Here is a 24,497-nt window from a genome sequence, read left to right on the forward strand (position 1 = left end):
CTTTCTTTATAGATAAAATTGCAGGAGGATTTTGTTTAGTTGGTCGATGGGGATTGCTTCACATTTCTTTGTTCTTTGTAGTTGAAGTAGTACAGCGGCAAAATATGTTTTAGGTTCTGGTTCTGCCTATTCTTGCTCGGAATAACAGTGAAAATTGTGTTCATTTCTTCCTCTCCCTTCAGTTTATCTAATTGGTTTCAGGAGATAAATTTGTTGTCTCAGCCAATAAGACCGTTCTAGCGATTTGTCGTAGGCCGAGATGATCTATTCAATCAGTTCCAGAGACGCCGGGGTTTCTATCAGCTCATGCTGAAAACCAAAGGTGATCATTGTGAGTTCGTGGTTGCTGCTCAGAGGATTGCAATATATTTGCTGGTGTTTTGTGCTGCTATTTCTATTGATCACCTGTGAAGAAACCATGAGGTAAATGTTCGACTTCATCATATGAGCGATACTCTTGCGAATTGGATCACCTGCTTGTTATAGAAACTGTTCGATTTCAATGGAGTGAAAATCAGGCGGGTTCTCAAATGGGCGAGTGATTCACTCCACCAGGTTAACGCCCATTCAATGAAGTCCAGCGTTTACCTCCATGTTTCTAAATTAAACTTTTATTTTAATTGAATTGTTTCCCAGTGATTATTCTTTATGTTAGTAAGAAGTATTGTGATTGGTTGTTTGTTTCCTGCCTTGGGATATATGCTGTAATCTCATTGGTAGTTGATGTCATGTGATTTGTGGTGGCCATCTTAAATTCAGTTCTTTCTAGCTTTGGTTGGGACTGGGTGTGGAAAGATGTGCTACAGGATTTTAAAGTTAATAAAGCCTAGATTAGAAAGGCAAATCTATTCTTTATTTCAATTTATTAACTTTATGTCAGAATGGAGCGATATCTTCAACCAGAACGATTCAATGCTGACCCTAATTCTGCTGGAGTGGATGATAAATGGAAACACTGGTATTGTACATTTAAAAACTTTTTGGGCGTGTTGGATCAAGAGTCTCTAAATAAGTTGAATATGCTGATCAACTACATTGCTCCGGATGTGTATAAGTATATTTTGGACTGTAAAACTTACGAAGTGGCTATTTCTACATTGGAAAAGATTTTTGTTAAACCAAAGAATGAGGTATTTGCACGTCACCTTCTATCTGCCCGTAGGCAGCAGGTGGGAGAATCTTTGGATACTTATTTACAAGCACTTCGGTGCCTTAGTGTTAACTGTAATTATAAGGCCGTGACGGCTGAAGAATATAAGGAAGAATCGGTACGGGATGCTTTTATTAATGGACTACTGTCTAGATCAATTCGTCAGCGGTTGTTAGAAAATAAGACTTTGGATCTTAAGAGTGCTTTTGAGCAAGCTTCTACATTGGATGTGTCTCAGAGAAGTTCGGATTCTTATGCTCTTTTTAATCGGCCTGCGACTGTGGTTTCGGCAGTTCCGGATGAAAAGGAATTATGTGGACTTAATAGGAGTGGTTTACTAGATTCTGAAACAGTTTCTACTTCGGCGGCTGCTGCCTCCAGGATTCAGAAGTGTTATTTTTGTGGGAACGTCCAGCACCCTCGTCTGAAGTGTCCTGCTCGGGAGGCTGTGTGTAGTAAATGCGGCAAGAGAGGTCATTACGCATGTGTGTGTAAATCATCAGGTTCAATTACCTCCTCTGTGACTATTCAGCCTTTAGATAGGGCGTTTATTGCATCAATTTCTGCTGCATTTGCTCATGGCCTAAACAAAGCTATAGTTACGGCCCAAGTTAATGGGTTGGAAGTGAAGGCCCTTATAGATACGGGCAGTACTGAGAGTTTTATAAGTCTTCAGTTTGTGAAGGAGAAGCATTTGAAAATTTCGCCTGTTACGTATCATGTGTGTATGGCTCAGACGACTCTCACTTCACAAGTAGCTGGTTGTTGCCTTGTGAAATTGATTCTTCTAGCTAATACGTATACTGATATACACCTATCTGTTTTGCCTAATCTCTGTGCGGATATTTTGATTGGTCATGATGTGCTTCAGTTACACGAGTCTCTCAGTTTTTCATTTGGAGGGACTAAGCCACCTTTATCTATTTGTGGATTAACCTCTTTATCCATTTCTCCATTATCACTTTTTTCCAATTTGATGCCGGATTGTAAGCCAATTGCTACCAAGTCAAGAAGGTATAGCAGTTAGGATAGAGAATTTATTAATTCTGAAGTTCAACGTCTCTTATTGGAAGGAATCATTGAACTTAGTTGTTCGCCTTGGCGAGCACAGGTAGTTGTCACGACTAACGAGAGACATAAGAAACGAATGGTGATAGACTATTCCCAAACTATTAATAGGTATACTCAATTAGATGCGTACCCCTTGCCTAAGATTGATGAGCTTATCAACAAAGTATCTCAGTATAAGGTTCTTAGCGCTATTGGCTTAAAGAGTGCTTATCATCAGATTCCTATTGTTAAGAAGGATCAACCATATATGGCCTTTGAGGCTGGCGGAAAGCTGTATCAGTTTTGCCGAATACCATTTGGTGTTACTAATGGTGTTGCTTGTTTTCAACGGGCAATGGATGCTTTTATAAGTGATAACTCTCTCTCTGACACCTTTTCATACTTAGATGACATCACAGTGTGTGGCAAATCAAGGGTGGAGCATGATTCTAATTTTAAAAGATTCCTTCAAGCTGCGGAAAAAGTTGGTTTAACTTTTACTAAAGAGAAGTGTATCTTTTCGACCACTGAGGTAAATCTATTGGGGTATATTATCTCGGGAAACAGGATTAAACCAGATCCAGAACGTCTGCGACCATTGATTGATTTACCTTGTCCTACTAATTCTAAGGCTTTGCAACGAGGTGTTGGACTGTTTTCTTATTATTCTAATTGGATTGCAAATTTTTCACAGAAGATCCGGCCTCTTATTCGGGTTACGACATATCCTCTATCATGGGAGGCCAGGACGTGTTTTGATAATTTTAAAAAGGATATCCTTGGAGCAGTTGTGCATTCTATTGATGAGCAGGTTCCTTTTGTGATTGAGACGGACGCTTCTGATTTTGCAGTTGGGGCTACTCTGAACCAAAATGGAAGACCTGTGGCCTTTTTCTCACGTACCTTGAACAATAGTGAAAAAAGGCATTCTTCAATAGAGAAAGAGGCGTATGCAATAGTAGAAGCACTGCGTAAATGGAGACATTATTTATCGGGGCGACATTTTACGTTGGTAACTGATCAAAAGTCTGTGTCCTTTATGTTTGATGTCAAACATTTTGGAAAGATTAATAATGATAAAATAATGAGGTGGAGGATTGAGTTGGCATGTTACCATTTTGATATAGTTTATCATCCGGGGAAGGATAATGTTGCTGCTGATGCGCTGTCGAGGGCTTATTGTTCTGTGATTCATGGAGATACGCTTATTAATCTTCACAATGCCTTATGCCATCCTGGGGTTACGAGGATGATACACTTCGTACGCAGTAAGAATTTGCCCTTTTCAGTTGAAGACGTCAAGCAGATGACTTCATCATGTTCTATCTGTGCTCGGTGTAAACCGAATTTCTTTAAGCCTCAACGAGCTCATCTTATAAAGGCTACTTCTCCTTTTGAACGTTTGAGCGTCGATTTTAAGGGGCCTCTTCCTTCAACTACTCAAAACTGATATATATTTACTGTTGTGGATGAGTTTTCAAGGTTCCCTTTTGCTTTTCCTTGCGCAGATGTAACAGCTGCTGCAGTTATCAAATGTCTGACTCAACTTTTTGTTATCTTTGGGATGCCTGCGTATATCCATTCGGATCAGGGAAGTTCTTTTATGTCTTCCCAGTTGAAGGAATACCTTCAGAGTCGGGGAATTTCTACTAGTAGAACTACCCCGTATAATCCCCAGGGTAATGGACAGTGCGAACAATACAATGGGGTGATCTGGAAGGCAGTTATGTTGGCTTTGACATCCCGGAACCTTAAGAATACACAGTGGGAAATGGTACTGCCTGATGCCCTGCATTCCATTAGATCATTGCTTTCAACGGCTACTAATGTGACCCCCCATGAAAGGCTCTTTAACTATCCGCGGAGATCTACTACGGGATATTCGGTACCTTCATGGCTTACTATGCAGGGACCTGTGCTGCTTCGACGCCATGTTAGATTGTCAAAATATGATCCTTTAGTGGAGGAGGTGGAGCTGTTGGAGGCAAATTCCCAATATACTCATATTCGATTCCAAGATGGGAAAGAAAGTACCGTTTCAATTAAAGACTTGGCTCCTTGTGGTGGCCAGCCCTCTTCTGAGGATATTAACAATAGTCATGATTCAGATAATGTGGATGCTGTTACAGATACTACGAATATTTCCAATCCGATTGCAGATAATTATACTTCTATTAGTCAGCCCTCGATGGATGTTTATGACCGTCCCAGTTTACCTCCTGATGGGATTTCTAATCCGGAAACCGTTGAGAATCGGGATATGGATAGCCTTCCTGCAGCAGATACTTCTGTGTCTCCTGGTGTGGGAGGGCAAGGAATTTCACCAAGGTTAAGAAGGTCGACACGAGCAAGATATCCGGTCGACCGATTGAAAATGGACTTTTAAATTGATAGTGGTGTTTTAAAATTGTTGAAATATTATATTATATTGTTTTAGTTGAGAGATACTTAATACTTATGTGCAATGTTACTATTTGTTGTTGTCACTTAGTATTGTGTCATGTTGAATAATTTTATTCTTGTCTGTGCATAGTTTTAGTTGTAAATAATTAATTATAAATTGTAAAGGTTATTTAGGTTGGAGTATATTTTAAAAGGACGGGTGAATGTGGTGATTATTCTTTATGTTAGTAAGAAGTATTGTGATTGGTTGTTTGTTTCCTGCCTTGGGATATATGCTGTAATCTCATTGGTAGTTGATGTCATGTGATTTGTGGTGGCCATCTTAAATTCAGTTCTTTCTAGCTTTGGTTGGGACTGGGTGTGGAAAGATGTGCTACAGGATTTTAAAGTTAATAAAGCCTAGATTAGAAAGGCAAATCTATTCTTTATTTCAAGTATTATCAGTCAAAATAGGAGGGAGATTTTTCACAATAAATACAAGAGTGCATACACTTAGTATAGAGATGGCAATATCCAGGAACATTAGGAGTAAAACTTAGAAGTAACCCTAACTGTGCTGCTGCATTAAACGTAGTGTGGCGGAGCCACTGAATGACTCTGGGCAACTCTATATAATTCCCTTTAACGATGTTCTAACACCAGCCTAAGCCAGTACCACTGTGTTAGACATTACTGTGTTTTGTATATAGTGTTTGTATGTATGGGGCGTGGCCCCTTTAAGAGCGCGGGAAAACATGGGCAAACGCAATGACGTCACGTCGCAAACCACATGACTGTCCAGGCAGTCCTTGTGGAATCTCCATCTTGTTAAGACCTGTTTTCGTGGTTTTCCTGTATCGATCTCAACAAACTGTTTGAACTCGTTTAGTCTTACATTAAAGACCTGTTTGTTGGTCTCCTGAGTCGACCTTAGTTATTGGTTAGGAATTCGTCAATTCCTACATTGGTGACCCCGTTTCTTGTGAACGTTTTTTGTAAAAAGAACACAGCATGGAGGCCAACGCCGTTTCGCTGAAGCTACCGCAGTTCTGGGAGCAGCAAGCGACCTTGTGGTTCATTCAGGTCGAGGCACAGTTCGCCCTGAGGGACATCGTTGCGGATCAGACCAAATATCTCTATGTGGTCTCCGCACTCGACAGCTCTACCGTCTCGTGGATCATCAGCCTCCTCGAGAACCCTCCAACGGAGCGCAAGTATGAAACCCTCAAGGCGCGGTTGCTGCAAGTTTTCGGGCTCACTAAATCGGAGCGCGCCCGTCAATTGCTCGCTATTCCCGGGCTCGGGGACTCCAAGCCTTTGGAGTTGATGAGCCAAATGCTCACACTCCTGGGCTCAGAACCGGAATGCTTCCTATTCCGTGAACTATTCCTCAGCCAGCTGCCTGAGCAGGTGCAAGCTGCCCTGGCCAGATCCGAGGTGAAAGACTGCGCGGCATTCACGGCAGAAGCGGACAAAATTTTCACGGTAACGCAGCAGTACTGCACCGCCACGAGGCGCCTAGCCCCCACAGACGCCGCCCCAGCTCGTCAGCCTGCTGGGCTGTGTTTCTGCCACACGCAGTTCGGCGCAAAGGTGTGACATTGCCGCCCTCCCTGCAGCTTCCCCCCCAAAAAAACAACTGCGACTACTGAGGTACGGGCTTAACGGGCACCCCGCGGCCGCCATGGCGATTGGCAATGCGGGCAAGTTGCTTTTCATCACTGATACGCTCTCCAGTCGTCGTTTTCTGTGCGACACAGGAGCGCAGTGTAGCATTTTGCCCGCGTCCGCCCTCGATGTGCAGGCAGGTAATCACGGCCTCGCCCTTGAAGCGGCCAATGGCGGAACAATTCGGACCTTCGGCAGACGGCGAGTGGAGGTGTGCTTCGGGGGGCAACGTTTTCACTGGGAGTTTGTGATGGCCAAGGTTTCTCAACCCATTCTCGGCGCGGTTTTTCTGTGCGCCAACAGCCTCCTGGTCGACGTGAAGAACCGGCGGTTGATCAACGCGGCACCTTTCAATTCTATCCCTTGTTACCGCAGTAACACTACATCGCGCACCGTCGCCTGTGCTTTCCCGACTCCTGACAAGTTCGCTCGTCTGCGCGCCGAATTTCCCGACCTCACAAGACCCACGTTCTCCTCCACAGCCACGAAACATGGTGTGGAACACCACATCACCACCAACGGCCCCCCGGTCTATGCGCGGGCCTGGCGCCTGGAACCTGGCAAGCTGGCAGTCGCAAAGGCGGAGTTCGCGACCATGGAATGGTTAGGGATTATTCGCCGGTCGAATAGTCCCTGGTCTTCACCCCTCCATATCGTCCCGAAGCCTGACGGCAGATGGCGACCATGCGGCGACTATCGACGCCTAAACGACGCCACCACTCCTGATCGGTACCCGATCCCCCACATCCAGGATTTCTCTGCCCATTTGGCAGGAAGCACCGTCTTCTCGAAAGTCGACCTCGTACGGGGCTACCACCAGGTCCCAGTGCACCCACAGGATGTCCAGAAGACTGCAGTCATCACCCCATTCAGCCTCTTCGAGTTTCTGCGAATGCCGTTTGGGTTAAAGAACGCCGCCCAGGCTTTCCAACGCCTGATGGACTCCGTGCTGCGGGACCTCAAGTTCCTCTTCGTCTACCTGGACGATATTCTAATTGCCAATCCCACTAAAGAAGAACATATCTGTCACCTACGCACCCTTTTTCGACGCCTCAGCCAACACGGCCTGATTATCAACCCGGCCAAGTGTCAGTTTGGCCTGCGCCAAATTGATTTCCTGGGACATCGCATCACCGCAGAGGGAGTGGTTCCTTTACAAGCGAAGGTAGAGGCGGTGATATCCTTCCCACGCCCGCAAAGCATTAAGGCCCTGCAGGAATTCCTAGGCATGGTAAACTTTTACCACCGTGTCGTGCCTAAGGCAGCACTACTCATGCAGCCCCTGTACGAGGCACTCAAGGGCAAGACTGGCAAGAACCCGGTAGACTGGACGGACGACATGGCCCGAGTGTTCGACAACACCAAAAGCGCCTTAGCCAACGCAACCATGCTGGCGCACCCACTGCCAGGAGCCACCATCGCCCTCACCACCGACGCGTCAGACTACGCCATCGGCGCCGTGCAAGAGCAGTGGGTGAACGGGACGTGGCATCCGTTGGCATTCTTCAGCCGTCAACTACGGCAGAACGAGAGAGCGTATAGCACATTCGACCGGGAGTTGCTCGCCCTTTTTCTGGCCATCCGCCATTTTCACTTCCTCCTGGAAGGACATCCTTTCACCGCCTTTGTAGACCATAAGCCACTAACTTTTGCCATGGCCAAGACCGCCGAACCGTGGTCATCCTGACAGCAACGTCAACTGACCTACATATCCGAATTCACCATGGATATTCAACACGTGGCTGGTAAGGACAACCTGGTGGCAGACTGCCTCTCCCGCGCGACCGCCAATACGGTTCATTTGGGCATCGATTACGCCCTTATGGCAGCGGACCAAGCCTCAGGCCCAGAAGTCCAAGCCTGCAGAATGACCGTCACTGGCCTCCGGTTGGCCGACGTCAAGTTCCATTCGGCAGGTACCACGCTGTTGTGTGACGTCTCCGTACAGGACCTTCGCCCGGTCGTGCCGGTCGTCTGGCGCCGTAAATTGTTCGACGCCATACATGGCTTGTCACACCCAGGAATGAAGGCCTCTCAGAAGCTGATGTCAGCGAAATTCGTATGGCATGGCATGCACACGGATGTCCGCGACTGGGCTAACATCTGCGTGGTCTGCCAAAAGGCCAAAGTACAGCGCCACGTCAAAGCTCCATTGGCCACCTTCACAGTTCCGGAGCGATGGTTTGACCATGTCAATGTGGACCTGGTAGGACCACTCCCACCCTCCCATGGTTTTTCACACATCGTGACCATGGTTGACCGCACCACCAGATGGCCGGAGGCAGTTCCCCTGTCATCCACTACTTCGGCAGACGTGGCCAGGGCATTCATTTCCACCTGGGTCGCCTGGTTCGGAGTGCCCGCAGATATTTCTTCCGACAGAGGACCGCAGTTTTCCTCCGAACTCTGGAATGCAGTGGCCCAAGGACTCGGTATCAAATTACATCGCAGCACAGCCTACCACCCACAGGCGAATGGCCTCTGTGAACGTTTCCACTGATCACTGAAAGCTGCCCTGAGGGCCAGCCTCCAGGATGCTGGATGGGCAGACAAGCTACCGTGGGTCCTGTTGGGCCTTCGCACGGCCCCCAAAGAAGACCTTCGCTCTTCATCAGCGGAGCTGGTGTACGGTTAGCCGCTGCGAGTCCCGGGGGATTTCCTGCCAGCTTTGACGAAGACATGGTCCGCGTCTGACCAGCTTACTAGTCACCAGGAGGCGGCCAGATGCTTCACACCGATGCCCACTTCGCACCACGGGCTGCAGAGTTCGCATGTTCCCCTGGAGCTTCACAAGGCTGAGTACGTCTTTATTCGCCATGATGCTCATAGGGATCCACTCAAGGCCCCAGATACTGGTCCCTTCCGCGTGTTGGAGGCAGGGGACAAAACCTTCACAGTGGATGTCGGTGCTAAACCGGACCACATTTCGGTCGATCGTTTAAAGCCAGCACATCTGGGCCTCAACCGCCCCGTCGAGACAGCACAACCGCCGAGACGAGGTCGGCCACCCATCGCCGTTACAGCAGACCAAGTGCAACCGCCCGCCAGACCGCCAGCTGCCCAACAGCCTCCGCCTCAGGAATACAGGAGTCGTTCTGACAGGCTCATCAGACCCCCTCACCGTTTGACTTTGTCCATTAAAGCGAATTCTGGGGGGGCGCATGTGGCGGAGCCACTGAATGACTCTGGGCAACTGTATATAATCCCCTTTAACGATGTTCTAACACCAGCCTAAGCCGGTACCATTGTGTTAGACATTACTGTGTTTTGTATATAGTGTTTGTATGTATGGGGCATGGCCCCTTTAAGAGCGCGGGAAAACACAGGCAAACGCAATGACGTCACGTCGCAAACCACATGACTGTCCAGGCAGTTCTCGTGGAATCTCCATCTTGTTAAGACCTGTTTTCGTGGTTCTCCTGTATCGATCTCAACAAACTGTTTGAACTCGTTTAGTCTTACATTAAAGACCTGTTTGATTGATCTCCTGAGTCGACCTCAGTTATTGGTTAGGAATTCGTCAATTCCTACAGTAGCATGGTTTAGAAGCCAGTCTAAGAATATGATATGACACAAAGGTCACAGGTCAACGGTTCACTCTCTGTGATGCCTTTACTTATATAAGCTTGTTGTAAAACATTCCTGTCCACAACTCCCCCAATGCCTGAGTGGGTAAGTGCCCCACTTGGTGCGGTACTGAGCCACACAAATCAGGATGGTCCAAAATATAGAGGCCTAGAAATTCAGTTGGGCGTGCCAGCCGTTAGCGCCTTAGGAGGAGTAGATCTCGAGCGCTAGGCGCTTATCGCCCGGGTGCAGCGCGATCTGCGCCTCTCCCCAACTTCAGGACACATTTAGCGCCGGCGCAAAGTCTTAGCGCGCGCCCTGCTGTGCGCGCAGATCATGACGTCATTTAATAGTGCAACGCCCTTTGTGCGCCCCAAACCGGAACTTCACTCACGCCGGCCCATTGTGCGCCGGGCGTCCCGAGCGACTGTGAAGTGGAACGGTACACAGGCCAGCCGGGCCGGGGGGAGCGCTAATTAAAGGGCACTTACCCAGCAGTATAAAGGCCAGCCATTTTGCAGCATTCACTCTTGTGCAACGGTTTTTTGGACAGAGACCAAGGAGGAGAGTTTACTGCTTTGGACCAACACTTGGACAGGTATTTTTGGCTCAGGCCAGAGCTTAGCAATTATCTTTGCCTTCATTCAGAGCTCAGTGTTTGCCAGCATATAATGGGGGCTGCATTGGGTGGCAACGCTGAATTTCAGCCTTATGCCAGAAGGGCTTACAGACGCCGTGAGAGAGTGGCAGCCCTGGCTAGACGCAGAGGGGGCAACAGGCGTCGCCAACTGAGGCCTTACCCACGCAGGGTATACCGCCAGCAGACCTCCTATCTGACCATGTCTGCCGCGATGTGTGTTAGGAGGCTGCGATTCCGAAGGGAGGTGGTTACAGACATCTGCCGGCTGCTTCAGAGAGATCTGCAGCCACAGCTGATGCGCAGGACGTCTCTGTCGGTGGCAGTGAAGGTGACGGTGGCTCTCAACTTCTATGCCTCCGGCTCCTTCCAATCCGCTACCGGGGACATCGCTAACATCTCCCAGTTCACCGTGCATTGCTGCATCCGCCAGGTGACCGAAGCCCTTTTCAGAAGGAGACATCAATTTATCTCCTTCCCCATGACCCTGGACAAGCAGCAGCAGCGTGCAGTGGGGTTTGCAAGAATAGCGGGCTTCCCCATGGTGCAGGGCGCCATTGACTGCACGCATGTGGCTTTGCGGGCACCTCTTGAGCATGCCGAGGATTACCGCAACCGGAAGGGCTACCATTCCCTCAATGTACAGCTGGTGTGTGACCACAGGCAGCGCATCCTAGCTGTCAATGCCCGCTTTCCAGGCAGCAGCCACGATGCCTTTATCCTGCGACAGACAACTGTGGCTGACATGTTCCAGGCACAGCCTCCCCCAAGAGGATGGCTTATCGGGGACAAAGGCTATCCTTTGTGTACCTGGCTCAGGACCCCGCTCCGCGCGCCCACGACCCCTGCTGAAGAGGCATACAACGAGAGCCATCAAGCGACGAGGAACCTCATAGAACAAACAATCGGCGTGCTCAAGCAACGGTTCCGCTGTCTGGATCGCTCCGGGGGAGCCCTCCAGTATTCGCAGGATCGAGTCTCCCAATTCATCGTCGTTTGCTGCATGCTGCACAACCTGGCTATCCGCAGGACTCAGGCACTGCCACCTCACGTTGGACCACCACCTCAGGAGGAGGAGCAGGAGGAGCATGAGGACGACGAGGACGAGGAGTACCAGCCCAGGAGGGACGCACAAGGTCCAAGGGCCGCCCGTCGTCGGCTTATTGAACGTCACTTCTAGGCCCCCTGTCAGGGAATGGCTTGTGCCAATGATAGAACATGATTGCAGCCGCTCCGCAAGCCCTCAGCCGGTTAAGGCAACAAACACTTCAAAGATCAAACACGGACAATGTGAATAAATAAAATGCTTTAATGTACAAACTCTGGGCCCTTCCCACATGAAAACCAAAAACAGAGGAAACCCCTAAAAAACACTCAAACACATTACTCGCTCCTACAACCTGGGGAGGATTAACAAAATAGGGCAACTAAAATGGCCGTCATTCTCGGCCTTCGTCCAAAACAAACATCACATCATCGGCCTTCAAAAAACAACCATCCAATTCTCGGCCTCAAGAAACAAACACAAATGGCCACACATTCGACTATTTGGCCCGCTAGGGCGATGCCTTGGCCATCTTTGGGTGGCCCCTGCCCGTCCTGCTGCTCCACCTCAAAGTAAGGCCATTGGCTGCTGCAAGGCTGGGGGCAGGCTCCTGAGGGGCACATGTCGTGACAGCAGATGCCCTTGGGGGTCGGCCTAGTCGAGGTCTGGGTGTCGAGCGGCGGCTGTTGATTGCTGCAGCTGTGGCTGGCCAGCATCAGTCGCTGCAGCAGCTCCGGGCAGCTCCACTGGGGGAGTGGCAGTGGCGGCTGGGGGAATGGCGGCAAGCTGGCGGATGGCAGGCGCTCGCTGGTCGCCTGAGACACTGGCACTCGCCCGGGCCAGCACTGCAGCATGCGCACCAATCTGCCAAGGGACAGACCGCTGTGCTGCTGCAGCGCGCCGGGTGCCCTGGCGATGCCTGGCTGACACAGCGAGTGTGGCAGCAGTGAGTGCCCGTGTTGACCTGTTCACTGACCGCAGCAGAGCAGCCAGTGACTGGACGGCACCACTAATCACCTGGCCAGTCGCTGAAAGATCTGCCTGGTATTCCGCCCGACTGGTGGCCTCTAAGGGCCCGAACTCGGCCACACTCCGAGAGAGGGAATCGATGGACTCAGGCAACTGTGCCACTGCCGCCATGAGCTCCGTGTGCCGGCGCTCCGAGTCCGCGGACAAGTCTTCGAGGCGTTCCATCTCCTCGGCGAAGAGCATCTCCTCACTGGAGGCCGGACTCTCCCTCTGGGGAGAAGGCCGCCGAGCTGGCCGACCCTTCCTGCGTTGCTGGAGGCCGCTGGGCCCAGCAATTGGACTCCCCTCCGACGCATCCCCCCTCTGGGGAGAAGGCCGCCGAGCTTCCACCCCCCTCCCGCCTTTCTGCAGCACGCAGGTCCCAGGAGCTCCCCTCCCCTTCGACACTTCCGCCACGCTGCCCTCCAGGGAAGACGTGTCCCCTACATTGGCCTGGGTGGCCGCGGCTGAGGGTTCCCCTGATGGGCCGCCTTCCTCTTGCTCCTCCTCCTGCTCCTCCTCGGAGGGTCTGCCACTGGCAAGTTGAGGGACCTCCTCTTGACCATCTGAAAGCAGGAAGGCACAAGAGTAGCTTTAGAGTGAGGAGAGGGCGTCAGTGCGGGATGCATGAGTGGTGGCATTCAGCGCATTGGTCGGACAGTGGCAAAGGATGTAGATCTGATGCGCAAGTGGGACGAGAGAGGTGCAAAAGGTGATGTCCTTACCATTGCTTCCCAGAACAGGGTCGGCATCTCCACATGCAACGGGCCCAATCACCTGGCGACCCATGAGGCACTCCACGCGATGTTGCAGGTCGGTGAGTGGCTGGATATGGGGTCGTCCTCCCCCGGTCGCAGTCCGTCTCTTGTGATTATTCGCCAGCTTGGCCTGCAAGAGAAAGGACGGCCTCTAAGTACAGTGTGTCGCCGTGATCTTGTGTGCACTGCCTCCCATGGTGGAATAGCCTGGCCAGTGTGTCGCCATGATCTGGTGTGCACTGCCTCCCATGGTGGAATAGCCTGGCCAGTGTGTCGCCATGATCTGGTGTGCACTGCCTCCCATGGTGGAATAGCCTGGCCAGTGTGTCGCCATGATCTGGTGTGCACTGCCTCCCATGGTGGAATAGCCTGGCCAGTGTGTCGCCATGATCTGGTGTGCACTGCCTCCCATGGTGGAATAGCCTGGCCAGTGTGTCGCCATGATCTGGTGTGCACTGCCTCCCATGGTGGAATAGCCTGGCCAGTGTGTCGCCATGATCTGGTGTGCACTGCCTCCCATGGTGGAATAGCCTGGCCAGTGTGTCGCCATGATCTGGTGTGCACTGCCTCCCATGGTGGAATAGCCTGGCCAGTGTGTCACCATGATCTGCTGTGCACTGCCTCCCATGGTGGAATAGCTTGGCCAGTGTGTTCAGTGCAGAATGTGCAATTGATGCTCATGCCTGTGCCATAGCTGCTGGATGAAGGCTGGCCATTAGAGCTTTCAGGTCCCTTTGCCCATAATGTGAGGTGCACATGCAAGGATGAGGAGGTCATTGGAAAGGGTACTCACCCTGACAATGCGTGTGAGGTCATTTAACTTTTTGCGGCATTGGGCACCGGTCCTGGGGACGTCGCTGTTGGCTGACAGCTTGCTGGCGACATGCCTCCAGGCTCTCCTGTAGACGCGGACCGTCGCCTTCTTGCCATTGTCCGGGTACAAAACATGACGCCTCTTCTCCACAGCAGCAAGCAGCACACTCAGATCACGCTCTGAGAAGCGCTGCGCACGTTCACGGGCCTTCTCCATGTCTTCAGGCGCTATTTGGGTCCAGCAGCAGTGTTCAGGCCTAGCTGGAGGGCTCCACTATCCAGGGCGTGGCAGCAGACACAGTCGACCCTTCCCCCTTAAGAGCTGGCCGGCGCCAGGGTGTCTGCTGTCAGTCACGAGATGGCCGCACCTGCGCTGCGCCCGGCCTCGGCGCTATCGATCACCACCTCCGGCTTAGCGCCCAAAGAGAGGCGTCCAACAGCAGTTTTAGCGCTCGCCCGAACTAGTAGGGCGAAGCTAATGAATATCGGAGAAGTGGCCTAGATTTGGCGGCGGCCGCAAACTTTAGCGGATGCTCCACTTTAGCGCCCCAAAAGTGGCGTCAATGAATTTCTAGGCCAGAGTATTTTAAAAAATTGTGATGTGATTGTTATCTTTTAAAAAAAAATCTTTCTCCCTTTTTTCCCAAAACACAATGGGGGCAGTCTTTGACCTCTGCCATAAATGGGCTCAAAGTAGAGTCAGTGGCTGCACGTCCACCCACAACCTGTGTTGCGAAGCTCGAACTATTTTCAGTCCAGGCTTTGTGTATATGCTGTTAGGTGCTCACAGCTCGCCGGTTGTGGGAGAATGGGGTAAATGGCCAGCTCCTACACTGGGCCAATAGGTAGAGCTGGGGCTGGTGGTGGGAGGGGGGAGGGGGGAAGGGGGGATGGGGGAGGAGCCGGAATGCGTGATCCTGGGGAGAGTTCCTGAAAATTGCAATCGGTTTGGTACATCTGGCTTAGGACCCAGATATGCATATTTAAATAGCTGCCCGCCGGAAACAGGCAGGTGGGCTGCTTGCCCATTCACAGGCCCACCTGAAAATTGTATTCAGTGGGCCTTGGGCAGCGATATAGTGGTCGAGGTGCTCCCCCCCACCCCTGCAATTTTCAACTGCTGATCACCTGTTTTTCAGGCAACAAAAGGGTGGCCATCAGTTGAAAATCCCCCCCCCACCCAACGATTCAAGGTCAAATCACTGTACTGGCACAGCGGTCCTTAGAATGCCATGCATATAGGTTTGATATTAAGGGTCATTACACTGTTTGGCCCTGAAGAGTATCTGTTCTGAGCTTGAACCTGTCCTCAGCAAATCTCCACAAATACATCAGCCCGGATATTTATGGGGCTGTGCGTTTGGAGTGGTGGATTGGAGTTATGGATGGGAAACCCGGAAGTACGGGTTTCCCAAACATCCAGCAGTTTTTAACTGTAGGACGCCTTTTGAATTTTTTCCTCCAGATTTCCTTCCCGGCAGCCAGCCTGATTGACAGTCGCACCCCGGAGAAGTTAGCGCCCCAACCGCGACTCAATTTTTCCCGTAAGGCCTGCTTTTACCAGCATAAGAGTTGAAGAAAGTAAAAAACAAAAACTTTTTTCACTCATTTATAAAGTTTATTTTTAGCCCCGTAAAAAAATTTAATTATATTTTTCAAAATTTTTTATTTTTGTTTAAATTATTTAATTTAATATAATTTTAACTCATTTTAAAAACGTGATGGTTTTTAAAAAAATTATTTAGGTCTATCTGTCACAAGTATGAAGGGAGATTCCCTTCTCCTATTGGCTGGCCTGGCCCATGTGATCCGAGGGACACTTGCGAACCGTCTGCGCCCCTGGGATACGTGGGCCCTGCGCATTTCGACTTTGGAGCGGCCCAGGAGCGGAAGTGTCCAGACCTCGGGAGCCCTCAGGTAAGTTCGTAGATTTTTTTCTGATAGGAGGCATTCGCACGCAGGAAGCCTCCTATTTGGAAATTACGGGCCATTATGATTTTCTAAGTGCCCTGTTACTACATCCCTAATAATGGCCCAGAAATTCGGGTCGGAGGCTTCCCACGGGTGCAAGCCCCCGACCTGTACTTACCTAGTGCGCCGGCAGTTGAGCTCCAGGGCCCCGTGGAATTCCGCTCCGGGGCCTGGCCCAGCTGCCGGCACGCTGTTCTTGCATGTCCCAGGGGCGTAGTTAGTGCGATGCGTCCCCTGGGATCACGTGAGCCATGGGCAGCCAATCGGAGGAGGGAAAAGCCCATTCACAAGATTGACAGGAAGACCTGTGAAAACTTATGAATACTACGGGCCCCAAAATAGTAGTAAACCTTCAAATAATTTTTTTTTAAAAATCACACTTTTTAAATAAACTATAAATTACATTGAATAACTATTTTAAACAATAATTTAAATTTTTGAAATTTTTTTAAAATAAAAAAATGGGGCTAAAAATAAACTTACCTTGCTTTAAAGTATTTAAAAATAATAAACCTGTGGAAAAAATGTTTTAATTTTAATTAATTGACCACTTACCTTGTAAAAAGCAGGCTTTACACCTACTTTTTAAATGTGTAAATCCTGCAGGCTTAACCTCGTCTGAAAACCTGCATTTCCATTCGGCCTACGGGTGAGTACCCCGTGCGTACTCACCCGTGGAGAGCCGAATTACTGGGCCATTAGATTCTAGCATTTTCCCTACTACTGATGTCTGGCCTAAAGTTCCATGCTTTCTCTCTCCCTCCTTTCTTGAATAGCGGGGTTATGTTTGCTACCTTTCAATCCACGGGGGCTGTTCTAGAATCTAGGGAATTCTGGGAGATCAAAACCAATGCATCCACTATCTCTGTAGCCACCTCTTTTAAAACCCTAGGAGGTAGGCCATCAGGTCCAGGGGATTTGTTGGCTTTTAGTCCCATTAATTTCTCCAGTACTATTTATTTACTAATACTAATTTCTTTAAGTTCCTCATCTCGCTAGACCCTTGGTTCCCCACTATTTCTAGAACGTTTATCATGTCTTCTTCCGTGAAGACAGACACGAAGGCCCAAATTTAATGGCAGGATCTGATTAACATTTTGAATCTCTGTATCTCACCCACAGCCAGCCAGATGGAGAGGCTGTCGGGTAGGTAGGCCTGCGGTATCAGGCTGCAGAGAGGAGGGAGGGAGGTGTTAAGTCTGTGTGTTCTAGTTATTGTTAATAAGAATCACTGCACACAGACCACAAGAATAAATTCAACAGGTCTTTACTAGTCGAAGGTCAGGCTGAACTGCCCAATAAATCATTACACAGCACTTATATACCGGTGTGGTCACCACCGGTATTACAGTATACAGCAGCCAAGGTAAAGTAGTGCATCTCTTAAAATAGTTCTCTTAAAGGTGGAACGGTTACATACACCACAATCCTCCCTTTTTAGCTTAACAGTATATATTCCCCATTTAACATAACATAATAACATATATACACAACTACATGTAAAAACAGTTCACAGATTCAGTCTCTGAGGAGGCCTCCTGATCCGAGACGGATAACGCCTTTCAGGGGTCTTTGGTTCTCGTTGCTGGGGTGACTCATCTAGTTGATCCCCTATGGATAGGACATCATCATCAGGTATATTCACTTCTGAGGTAGATGCTTCAGGTTCACTAACTTCCTCCACGGTTGTCTCTGTCGTAACCATGGGCTCGACCCTTGTTCTCGATCCCACCAGTTGGTCAGCATGACGTCGCATTACATTTTCACCAACATCTACCGTGTACATCAGGGGTCCTTGTCTGGCCCGAATTGTTCCAGATTGCCATTTCTCGTTTTTATAGTCCCTGGCTAACACCGGTTGTCCTATTTCAAAACTCCGAGTGGGCTTGTTATTGATATGCTGGAACTGTTTGTTTTCGACTTCCCTCTGCACATTTGGTTTTAACAAGTCCAACCTGGACCGCAACCTCCTGTTATAGAACATCACGGCAGGGCTTTGGTTTGTTGTTGCATGGGTGGCGTTTCGATATGCCAGTAGGAAATTGTCCACCTTGTGTTGCAGTGGAATCTGATCTTCGCTCATGGCCTTTATTGCCTTTTTGAACGTCTGTACAAACCTCTCGGCCAGCCCATTCGTAGCTGGATGATATGGGGCAGAGGTATAATGTTTCACCCCATTCTTCTTCAGGAATTTCTGGAATTCCTCTGACACGAACTGTGGTCCGTTGTCTGAACATATTTGCTCTGGCAATCCATTTCTTGCAAATATCGTTCTTAGCACCGTGATCGTCTTCTCCAAGGTAGTGGTAGTCATTTTAAGCACTTCTGGCCATTTAGAATGTGCGTCCACCGCAATTAAAAACATGGAGTCCATGAATGGACCAGCAAAGTCAATATGTACACGTTGCCATGGGGTTGAAGGCCATTCCCATGGATGCAGCGGTGCAATTGGAGGTGCATTTTGGACTTTTTGGCACCCTGAGCAGCTTTTCGTCAGATCCTCTATCTGTTGGTCGATACCCGGCCACCACACATAAGCCCTAGCAAGGCTTTTCATCTTGACTCCCCCCAGATGACCTTCATGTAGTTCTTTTAGAACTCTCTCTCTTAACTTAGGAGGGATAATCACCCTTGTTCCATACATCAATGTTCCCTGACAGATGGACAGCTGTTCTCGTCTTGCTGAGAATGCCGGTAACAATGGATCACCATGGGCTGGCCATCCCTTTACTGTCAATTCGTAGACCCGGGACAGTGTCGGGTCATTCCTAGTCTCCCTTTCAATATTTGCATTGGTGACAGGTGAACATTCGATGATGGTCGAATGAAATAACTCCACCGGGTCAACCGTCGGTGCCTCCTCCTCAGTAGGTAGTGGCAGGCGCGACAGCCCATCAGCATTACCATGCTGCTTTGTACCTTTGAATTCTATCTGATATTGATGTGCCCCTAGGAAAAGGGACCATCTCTGGAGCCTCTGTGCTGTCATCACCGAAACACCCTTCTTAGGGTTAAAAATGGATACCAACGGCTGGTGGTCTGTCAGCAGTGTAAACTTCTGGCCCTGCAGGTAATGATTAAACTTCTTTACTCCCCACACAAGGCTGAGAGCCTCCCTATCTATCTGAGCATAGTTGCGCTCAGCGGAGGTGAATGATCTGGATGCAAATGCGACTGGCCTTTCCAAGCCATTTGGCAACTTGTGTGAGAGTACTGCTCCAATACCATAAGGAGAAGCATCACAAGCTAAACGAATAGGTAGCGTTGGGTTGAAGTGAGCCAACACTTCCTCTGAGGTGATCAATGCCTTGCTTTTGCGAAAGGCCTTCTTACAGTCCTCGCTCCACTTCCATGGTACTTCTTTCTGCAAAAGAGCGTTCAGCGGGTGCAGCACCGTGGATAGATTTGGCAGAAACTTATGGTAATAGTAAATCAACCCTAGGAACGACCTCAACTGGGATACATTTTCCGGAGCGGGAGCCTTCACAACAGCTTCGATCTTGTCAGGTGACTTGTGCAGCCCCTCCTGGTCAATGACATGACCACAGTACGAGATCCATTTCTGAAAGAACTCACATTTCTGGCGGTTAACTCGAAGTCCATATTCCTTCAATCTGGTGAGCACCAATTTCAAATTTGCAAGGTGTTCCTCATCGTCATCTCCTGTAATCAGGATATCGTCCAAGTAACATTGAGTGCTTGGAATTCCCTGTAATACCTGCTCCATGGCCCTCTGCCAAATTGCTGGAGCCGAAGCCACTCCAAAAACCAGTCTATTATATCGATACAAGCCTCTGTGCGTGTTGATTGTGAGATACTGGCGCGACTCTTCCTCAACTTCCATCTGTAAGTACGCTTGCGCCAGGTCTATCTTGGTGAAGTGTTTCCCGCCAGACAATGAAGCAAAGATATCCTCAATCCGCGGAAGCGGATATTGCACCGTGTGAAGCACCGGATTAACCGTGATCTTGAAGTCACAGATGCGGACCTTCCCCGGTTCCCCTGGCTTGTTACTCGATGAACGCTTCATGACGGGAACAATGGGCGTGGCCCACTCACTCCAGTCCACCTTAGACAGTACTCCTGAACGTTCTAGCCCTTCCAGCTCAGCTTCCACAGCAGGTCGTATCGCATAAGGTACCGGTCTGGCTTTGAAAAATTTTGGGTTTGCATGTTCTGCAACCTTGATTTTTGCCGTAATTCCTCTCAGTGTTCCCAGTCCCTGTTGGAACACCTCTTTAGCCTCATCCAATATTCTGGACAATCGTTCAGGTTTGACATCTTTTTTTCCGGAATCTACCGTTATTGCTTTTAGGGAGTGCCAGTCCATATTTATTTTCCTGATCCACTCCCGTCCCAGAAGTGGTGGACCTCCCTCAGGTAGTACATATAAGTCCATTCCTTGGTGTTCTTTGCCCTTGTGTACCACCTTGACTTTTATCTTTCTGATGGGGTATATTCTTTGCCCCATGTATGTCTGCAATACTCTCTCTGTATCCCGTAGGGGAATATGTGTGAATAACCTTTTGTAATCTTGCTTATTCATGACCGTCAACGCCGATCCGGTGTCCAATTCCATCTTCACTTGGACTCCTGCTATCTGAAGTGTGACCCAGATAGTTTGTAGGTCAGCTTCTTTACTCACATTGTGAATTCTCAGACTACCCAGTTCCTTGCTGTTGGAGTCTGAATCCGAATTCTGTTCATCCGAACTCTTCTCAGCCACCTTATGTACCTTTCTGCACTTTTCCTGTGGTGACTTTTTGTTGCTGGTCTTCTTTCCTGACCGGCATACTTTAGCTATGTGACCAAGCTTGCCACATTTTCTACATTCCTGATTTTTAAACCAGCATTGGTTCTGATCGTGTGTTGTCTTTCCACAACGATAACATTTCGCTGTACCCAAAGCCATTTGATCTACGCTGAGTACCGCTGCCTTCAGCTGCATTTCCGCAGTGCCTCTCGCTGCGGCTTCGTGCGATGCTGCAATAGTGACAGCCTTATCAAGTGTAAGATCATTCTCTTCAAGCAGCCGCTTTTGTGTTCCTTCTTTCGACAATCCACACACGAATTTGTCTCTCAGTGCCTCTGTCAGTCTTTCCCCAAACTGACAGTATTTCGCTAGCTTACGCAGTTCAATTAAATACTCCGCGTTGCTTTCCTCTTTCAGTTGCGTTCTCGCATAAAATTTTAATCGTTCCGCTAACATCAGCAGTGTGGGGTTCAAATGATTTCTCAGGGCAGCAACAATATTAGCGAAAGCCTGATCCGCCGGTTTAGCTGGTGATAGAAGATGCTTCAATAGCCCGTATGTCTTCGCACCCATTGAGTTTAGTAAGGTTAGTGCTTTATCTTCATCTGATATTTTATTTGCCTTACAATAAATCTCTATGCGTTCTACATACGTGGCCCAATCTTCAACATCGGCATCGAAATCATTGATGATACCATGCTTAGGCATCCTCGCAATCTTCTTGAGAAACAAAAAGAAATTTTTCTTTTATTTTTTTTTTCAAAATGGCGGTTTCCCGCGCTTGTCTTCTTCCCCCGCCTACGAAAATGGCGGCTTCCCGCGTTTGCCTTTCTCCCCCGCTGGCTGTAATGGCGATTGCCGTATTGCTGCGTTCGCCCTCCCCAGCGGTTCTCAAATCGTGCCTCCCAGCCCCTCTTGCAGTCCGGTCCTTTCCCCCGGCTGCGGCTGAGTTCTCCGCGGTTTTTAATTTTTTTTTTATTATTTTTATTTTCTCCTGCGCCTCGCGGCCTCGGTAGCTGCCCGGCCTTTTTCCCCGGTCGCGGTCGAGCTCTCTCTCGACGCTGTTGCATCTCCCAGCCCGCTTGCAGCCCGGTCTTTTACACCGGCTGCGTTTGCATTCACCGCGGCTCCCGTGCCTTACGCTGCCCCAGTCTCAGCGCCTCTGGCCCCGACTTCTGTCCGGCTCTTTTCCCCGGCCGTGGTCGAGTTCTCTGCCCTTATATCCTCCGTTTTTCCCTCCCCTACTTCACAGCCAACGTGGTCAACTTGCTGCTCGTCGCTGATCGGCTTACCCACCACCGTGGTAGAAGGGATGATCACTGCCTGTTGCTGATGGAAGGCTTCGTGTCAGGATTCTTCCTTGCTCTTCAGACCCGAGTCTTTTCTCAGCAGGATGATGAGGGCGGATGCCTCTTCTCGACGCCCGTTAAACTGCCTTGGATATATCTCTGCCGCAGGGTAAGATCGTCATCATCGCCACTGTTAAGTCTGTGTGTTCTAGTTATTGTTAATAAGAATCACTGCACACAGACCACAAGAATAAATTCAACAGGTCTTTACTAGTCGAAGGTCAGGCTGAACTGCCCAATAAATCATTACACAGCACTTATATACCGGTGTGGTCACCACCGGTATTACAGTATACAGCAGCCAAGATAAAGTAGTGCATCTCTTAAAATAGTTCTCTTAAAGGTGGAACGGTTACATACACCACAGGAGGGATCAGTGGGGTGGTTGGAAGGCGGGAGGGGGAATTGAAGGCTGGAAGAAGGTTGGAAGACTGGAGGGGGGACATTGGCATGCCGGAGGGGAATCGGAGGCTGTGTCGGGGGTCCGAAGGCCGGAGGGGGGAATCGGTGATTGGAGGCCTCGTCGGCGGTCGGGTGGGGGGGGCGCGGTGGGGGGGTGCATCGGAGGCCTTGCGGGGAGATCGGGGAGAGATCGGAACGGTGGGGGTGTCCGATCATGAGGCAGGAACACTGGATCCAGCAATAGTAAGTGGAAAGGCAGTCACCTCCTGGATCCAGCAGTCCTCACCTTCCTTTAGCTGGTGGGTTATCGAGGCCTGGGAAACCCGCTCGCCCACAGTTAAATTTAAAATGGTGGATCACCATGAGGCATGCAGCCTCATTATAATATTTAAACTGCCAACCCGCCTCCTGAGAGTGGGTTGGCTGCCTGCTCCCGTCCCGCGTCCATTAAAACCGGAAGTGCGCAGGTTAGGGTGAGATTCAGATTTTTAACTCTTTAACCTCTTACCCCACCCCAACCCATCCATTTGTTTGGGTTAAAATTCCCCCCAATGTATTTGTTTAATGTTGCTGCCATTTTATTGTTCCCCATTATAATTCCTCCTGTCACTGCCTGTTTACTTTCCTTTTAACATACCTATAGAGGCTTTTACAATCTGTTTTTATGTCTTTTGCTAGTTTACTCTCATATTCCCTTTTCTCTTACTTTATCAATTTCTAGGTCATCCTTTGCTGAATTCTAAAATCCTTCCAATCCTCATGCTTACTACTCTTTTTGGCAACATTCTTGGCTTCTTCCTTTAATCTAATACTATCTTTAACTTCTCTTCTGTGTCACGGTGGGACCATTTTTCCCATGGGGTTTTTATTCCTTAAGTGAATGTATATTCTTTGCGAATTATGAATTATTACTTTAAATGTTTGCCATTGCTTATCTACTATCATATCTTTTAATCTAATTTCCCAGTCTACCTTCGCCAGCTCGCCCCTCATACCTACATAGCTTGCTTTATTCAGATTTAAGACCCTAGTTTTGCACGCAACTAAATCACTCTCAAACTCAATATAAAATTCTATCATATCATAATCACTTTTCCTCAAAGGCTCCTTTACTACAAGGTTATTGATTAACCCTGTCTCATTGCATAATACTAGATTTAAAATAATCTGTTCCCAAGTTGGTTCCTTCACATACTGATCTAGAAAACTATCTTCCAGCCGCCCCAAATCGGCCCATTTTTGGGGGTCAAAATCAACCGTCTTTCTCTAAATATAATTTGGGTTCAGGATTCTCGAATTAGATACAAACAGATATATCAATTTAATCTTTATTTTAAAGCAGTTTTAAGTCTAGCAAAACATGCTACATTGATCATAACAGTATGAGGGCATGTCATCATGGGACCTTAACTTACAGCATATAGTAATTAACTAATCCTGGGAGCACGGCCAAAGAACCTCTACCACATTCTTGGCCTCTCAGTTGCTCCCTCTCACTCTCTGACTGGAATTTTCTGTACTTGGGCAGGTCGGTGTGGCAGGTCACGACCCCGTTGTTGCTTCCTTCCCGGTGCAGAAATCGACTTTGAGATAATGGGGCCTATTAAGTCCGTCCTGCGCATTACCCGGCCCAATTAAATGGTGCGGGTCTCATGACATCATCCATGACATGTTTTCAGCTGGTATATTTAAATGAGCCATGGCCACATTGCATTTGAAGGTTCATCTAGGAGTGTGCAGGCAGCACACTGGAGGTTTTGATTGCTCCCAACAGTTGGAGAGATGACTGCACAGAGGCAGCGAGCTGCACCCAGGTTCGCTGATGACTCCCTCCATATGCTTGTGGAGGGAGTCAGAGCTCGCAGGGAGGTTATCTTCCCTTCCAATGGGCGGAAGAGACCTCCCCAGGAGACAAAAGAGCCTGGCTCCAAATTGCAGAGGAGT

This window comes from Somniosus microcephalus, chromosome 15 (assembly GCF_052327205.1).
Source record: "Somniosus microcephalus isolate GS21.2 chromosome 15, FLI_Smic_1.0, whole genome shotgun sequence".
Lineage (NCBI taxonomy): Eukaryota > Metazoa > Chordata > Chondrichthyes > Squaliformes > Somniosidae > Somniosus > Somniosus microcephalus.